This window comes from Lynx rufus, unplaced genomic scaffold (assembly GCF_022079265.1).
Source record: "Lynx rufus isolate CCGP_SWC_20201006 ecotype Redwood Valley unplaced genomic scaffold, mLynRuf1.p SCAF_31, whole genome shotgun sequence".
In the NCBI taxonomy this organism is placed as follows: Eukaryota; Metazoa; Chordata; class Mammalia; order Carnivora; family Felidae; genus Lynx; species Lynx rufus.
In genome coordinates, this window is record NW_025814847.1 from 4,812,152 (window position 1) to 4,818,131 (window position 5,980).

The 5,980-nt window shown below is 58.0% G+C and overlaps 1 long non-coding RNA gene across 1 annotated transcript; it reads left to right on the forward strand.

The window, feature by feature from the left end:
• Nucleotides 1-1,919: 1,919 nt before the first annotated feature.
• LOC124521839 (uncharacterized) lies at nucleotides 1,920-5,980 on the forward strand. The gene is made up of 4 exons (XR_006964608.1): nucleotides 1,920-2,035; nucleotides 3,505-3,616; nucleotides 4,577-5,516; nucleotides 5,804-5,980. It is a non-coding gene; the product is annotated as an uncharacterized LOC124521839 (long non-coding RNA).

The window sequence follows — 5,980 nt, forward strand, 5'->3', positions numbered from 1 at the left end:
GCCCTTCGTGCGCCTCTCCCCACCTTGCACCGCCAGCTCCCAGGCCGTGTCTGGGGTCCCTCTGGGAGCTGTGCACCCCACTCCCACAGCTCTGTGGTGCTCACACTTGGGAGCACTGGCCTTTCGTCCCAGGGGCTCGACGAATCTTTTCTGAACTGAACCACAGCCCTGTTGGCATCTGTCCTGAGCTCCAGGCCTGTCTGGCCTGTGCACGGTTTGTCCCAGCCCCGGAAAAGTGCTGTGTCAGCACCTCCGGCCCCTTCTTTCTCCTGCAATCTGGGTCTCGGGGAATGCACCTCCTAGAGCTGCTCAGGGCAGGATTTGGGGATGATCCTTTCTCTCCTAACCCCATATCCCTCCTGTCACCAAGCCCTGTCAGTCCTGTCTGATGACTCTCCAGTTTTGCTCTTTCTCTCCTCCCGGGCGGAGTACAGGCCCCACCCCCCGGACGGCTGCAGTGGCCTCCACACTGGCCTTCCTGTCCCCAGCCTCGGTCCTATGCCCGCTTTCTGCAGCCAGAGCAGGGGCACCCCCTGCGTAAATCCTTTCATGCTCCCTCTTCTGACTACTTGTCCTGCTTGTAAGGCCCTTCGCACCTGCCTCCTACTTACTCTCTGGCACCTGTCTTAAGGAGTGCTCTCAAACTCACTGAGCACAGGCCATGTGGGATTATCCCCACTCTCCCCAGCGGGACTGGAAGCTTGCTCTCAGCCGGAAGTGAGACTACCCTGGCTTCTGCTCCCCAGCTGGCTCACGGGTCCTCATCCATCAGAACTCAGCTCAAGCGTTACAGACCCTGGGAAAGGACCCAGCCCCGCCCGCTCTCCAGGGAGACCTCCCAGCCCCGCCCACTCCCCCGGGGAGCCGCCCCCGCCCCGCCCACTCTCCGAGGACACTCCCGGCCCCGCCCACTGTGCTGAGAGCCGCCCCCGCCCCGCCCACTCTCCCCAGCTCCGCCCTCTCTCCAGGGAGACGCCCCAGCCCTTCCCCTCATTACACAGGGAGATGCCCTCAGCCCCGCCCACTCTCCTGGGTTGACACACGTGGCTCTCCCCACTGTCACAGCCCCTGGCCCCGCACTGTATTTGTCACTTAACAACGTCTTGTGGCACCTCTGTGCTCCAGGCCCTAGGGTAACAGGTGCCCACTCCTTGGGGCTTCTGTTTCAGTGGGTGTCAGGCTGGGGGGCGCCAGTGCTAAGCGCACACTGATTACCACGGACACGCTGATGGACAGGTGCAGGGTGTTAACGGAGTAGCCTGAGGAGTTAGGGACGGCTTCCCGGAGGAGGTGGTGGTCGCCTGGGAGTCCTGCGGAGGGAGGGCCTGGCAGGCAGATGAAGAAGGTGGGAGGGCGGGGGGAGACATTGCCAGCGTTCCAAGCAGAGGAGCCCTGGGTGGTGAGGGGTTGGGCTCTCCAGGGGCTGGGAGAGCGTGTGTGGCAGGTGGGGTGGGAAGGGCGCGGCACGGAAGAGAGCCAGGCCGAGGGGGGCCACCCGCGAGGACTTGGCTTTTATCCGGCAGCTCCGGGAAGCCTTTCCAGGGTCTGAAGCAGAGGAAGGGGCGGCACGGTCAGATTTGCGTTTTCCAGCGATTTCTGTGCTGCCCTGCGGAGGCGGGTTTGAGGGCGGGGGGACGGCGGTGGGGCCAGTTAGGTGTGAGGGATGTGACTTGGGGCAGAGGGGCAGGGACGGAGGGAGGGCCATGTTGGGAGCTGTCACGAGGCTGGGTCACCAGGACCGGGGGCACACCTGCCATGTGAGGTGCTGGGGCTCTGGGGGTGGTGGTGTGGGGGACAGAGAGGTGGGCGCCGCAAGGAGGGACACACGTTGTTCACCCCTGGCTCTCAGGTGTGGGGCCCGGCGAGTGACCCACTGGACAGATGCCCTCGGGCTTGCTGACCCGCTTTGTCCGCTGAGCGGCCGTCACACAAGAGCCGCTCCTCCGGTGACCACAGGAGAGCCCCGCTGTGACCTTCCTCACCTGGCGGGCTTCCTGTCCAGCTGGTTGCCCCGGATGCCATCGGAGAGGCACAGGTGCGTAGCAGTGAGTGTGTAGGTGTGAGAGAGGGAGGGGGTGGGAGACGGGGGCCTCGCGCTTCCTTAGTGTTCGAGGCTCAGCTGGGGCCGTGGTCTGGCCGTCCCCCCGCGCTCTGGCCCAGGCACTTGGAACACTGTCCTGCCACTGCCACATTATGTCCCCAGACTTCCCCAGAGGCTTGGGGTTCTGTGTTTGCCGTCGTGGGGTGTGACACGTGGAAGGCACAGCTCACCCACCCCCCAACGGGGCACCGCTCAGTCACTCATTCATTCACTCATTCATTCACTCATTCATTCACTCATTCATTCACTCATTCACTCATTCACTCATTCACTCATTCATTCACTCACTCATTCACTCATTCATTCACTTATTCACTCACTCATTCAGTCACTCATTGATTCATTCATTGACTCATTCATTCACTCATTCATTCACTCATTCATTCACTTATTTTTTTTTTTTTTAATTTTTTTTTTCAACGTTTATTTATTTTTGGGACAGAGAGAGACAGAGCATGAACGGGGGAGGGGCAGAGAGAGAGGGAGACACAGAATCGGAAACAGGCTCCAGGCTCTGAGCCATCAGCCCAGAGCCTGACGCGGGGCTCGAACTCCCGGACCGCGAGATCGTGACCTGGCTGAAGTCGGACGCTTAACCGACTGCGCCACCCAGGCGCCCCTCATTCACTTATTCATTGACTCATTCATTCACTCATTCAGTCACTCATTGACTCATTCATTCACTCATTCATTGACTCATTCATCGCTTATTCACTCATTCATTCACTTATTCACTCATTGACTCATTCATTCACTCACTCATTCACTTATTCAGTCACTCATTGACTCATTCATTCACTCATTCATTGACTCATTCATTTACTTATTCACTCATTCATTCACTCATTGACTCATTCATTCACTCACTCATTCACTCATTCAGTCACTCACTCATTCATTCATTCACTCATTCATTGACTCATTCACTCATTCAGTCACTCGTTCATTCACTTATTCATTCACTCACTCATTCACTCACCCACCACGTGCTGGGCTCTGTGGAGGCTCTGGGTGGGTCATGGCAAGAAGACAGGCGGGTCCTGCCCCGGGTGAGCTCACCTCGTGCGCGTCCGGACACCAGGGGTGCTGCCTTTAGGGTCAGCTCGCGGGCCCCAGTGCAGGTAGCGTCTCCTGCACCCACGCTGGCCGAGAGGAGGCCCTTCCGGAGCCCACGTCTGGTGCTGCCCAGACACGCACACCTTCCTCCCGGAGGTTCAGGGCAGTGGCGCCGGGAACAGCAGGACCTGACAAGTGCCTGAGACTCGTGAGCCTCTGAGCACAGCCTGGAGCCAGACGGGGGGCGCGGCGCCACCTAACGAAGGTGCCAGGCGGGTGGGGTTGGTGGTGGTGTGTCAGTGGGATGAAATTTAATGTATCTGCGTGGCTTCCTTTAATGAAATCAGCAAGACGGAAAGTATCAGGTACACACTCATTACAACCGACCGTCTCAGCTGTGCAGGGAAAGCACAATGCACAGAAAAGACTGCAGTTTGCTAAATGTTAACGATACTTCAGGTAGGTGGGTTGTACATTTTCTCCTTTATTGTTTTCTGTTCTTTCCAGATTTTTATATGAGCAAGCAAATATTACTATGAGAATTCAGAGAAGTAATTTTTTTTTAATGTTTATTTTTGAGAGAGAGAGAGAGAGAGGGAGAGAGAGAGTGCAAGCAGGGGAGAGGCAGAGAGAGAGGGAGACACAGAATCCGAAGCAGGCTCCAGGCTCCGAGCTGTCAGCACAGAGCCCGACGTGAGGCTGGAACCCACAAACTGTGAGATCACGAACTGAGCTGAAGTCGGCCACTCAACCGACTGAGCCACCCAGGCGCCCCTGAGAAGTCAATAAAAGCACTGAAAGCCTCCTATGTGTACAGATTAGCATAGATTAGAAAAGTATTTCCAGGGATGTGAGAAGGGCTTGGTGAACACCGAGCCCCGTTGGTTTCAAAGTTCAGGGATTTGATTTAATTCCGCGTGAGCTGAGAAGCTCACGCTCTAGTCAGACTTCTTTTTTTGCTCATCCGTTAGTTCCCAAGTGTGTGGCATCCCTGTCTGTTCCTGGTGTTGTCCCCCACGCCGGGCACACAGACGCGTAAGGACAAGCCACTCCCACTGGGAGTACCTACAGTGTCGGAGGCTCACGGCAGAGGTCACGGCTGACCCTCTTTGGGGCTGTGGGGATCAGGGAGGGTCTCACGAAGGAGGCTCGTTTGAACAGGGCCTTGAGGGATGAAGAAGAGTTCTCTAGGCAGCCTATCGAGGGAGACAGCTTATGCCACGTTGGGGATTACTTTTGGAGATGCCCACGTGCACTGTGAGGGACGATGGGGTGTGTGGATTGTCTTCAGACTGCGGTCCTCCCAGCCGCGGGGCTCAGGAGGACAAGGGTCGAAGGTCTGAGCACACACGTCATCACGACCCCGGGGGTCCTGGCTGTGTCTTCCCTCCCTTTAACCAAGATTCCTGTGTGTCCCAGGCCTCTTTGGAAAATGACCGCTCGGCCTCTCAGTACCACCTGGTCCCGGGTCTGGAAACATCTGGGTCCTGCCCGGCTGGAAAGACGGGGCGTGACCCCCTGGATCTCTGTCCTCGGCCGCGAGAAGGTGACCCACCGCTGGAAATTCCCACGGCAAGTGCCGGTGTTGACAAGAGTCCCTGAGAAAGTGGTGGCCAGGGGGCTGTGTGCCGAGCCCTCGAGGCCTTTCCCCTCGGGCTCTCCTTCTTCTGTTCTCTGTCCTCTGTCCTCTGTCCTCTGCCGCGGCCTCCCTTCCCTCCACCTGTCCCCTCTGTGCAGCCGGCCCCTCGGCCTTCGAGCCGCTGGCGGGCCCTCCCAGGGCTGCTCTGTCCCCCAGCTCTGCACACCTCTCTCCTCCCTCCTCCTTGTCGCCTGCCTGGCTCTGGGTCACCCCCTTACTTGGTTCCAAAGAGCGAGCCCCACCCTGCCCACGAGGGTGCTCGGAGGGGGCGGAGCCGCGGGCGCGTCTCTGGACAGGCGTCTCTTCAAGGAGCCTGAATCCGTGACGTGAAAGTGTGAAGGGCTCTTCCACTCCGGCTCCCCGCTCCTGCGTGAGCGGACACATCTCCAGACAGGGAGGCGTCAGGTTTCCTGCAGGAAATTAAAGACCCGGGCACCGCGCAGCGGCGCCCATCACCTGCGCGGCCCGCTGGCCTTCGCCAGAGGCTTTGCTTCCCGGGTGCGTGGAGGCCACATCTTTAATAGGATCCCTTCCCCAGATCTCTCTAAGGAAGGTGGACGCGTGTCTTCTAGATAAGCGAGCTCACAGTGAGGCTGGCGGTTCTCATTTCGGTGCGAGCCAGAGTCTCACCCCTTCTTATCTGAGTCACAAGGACACTGGGCCGGCACCGTCCTCGCCGTCTACACTGGGGAGCTGTCCTGGTGGGGGAGAATCCTTATGGTGAGTGCATCTGGGCCTCCGGCTGGCCTGGTGGACGCAGTGCTGGGCTCGCTTCCTCCTTGAATCTCTGATTCCTTGATTCAGTGCTCAACCCGTCAGCATCTGCTTCAGAGGAAGACGGGCCCCAGTCTAGCCAACATGGCCCCCACCTGCCTCGGTGGGTGATTGGGTTAGCTCTGAGCATGTAACCTGTTTTTGACTAGTGAGACATGGAGGACAGTTTTCTGGGACGGTTTTCCTCTATTAAAAGAAGATCCAAGATTGGTGTGTCTCTTTACTGTTTCTAGACTTTGAAGGGTGGTGATGGGATGCCTGGAGGCACTGCAGCCATCTTGTGATCATGAGGAAGTAGCCAACATGCTGAAGACAGTAGGGCAGAGAGTCAGAAACAACCTCTGTTCATGGGGACACATGCCACCAGATTAACGGCCCCTAGAACGATTTTACCTCTCCAGTCCTCAATG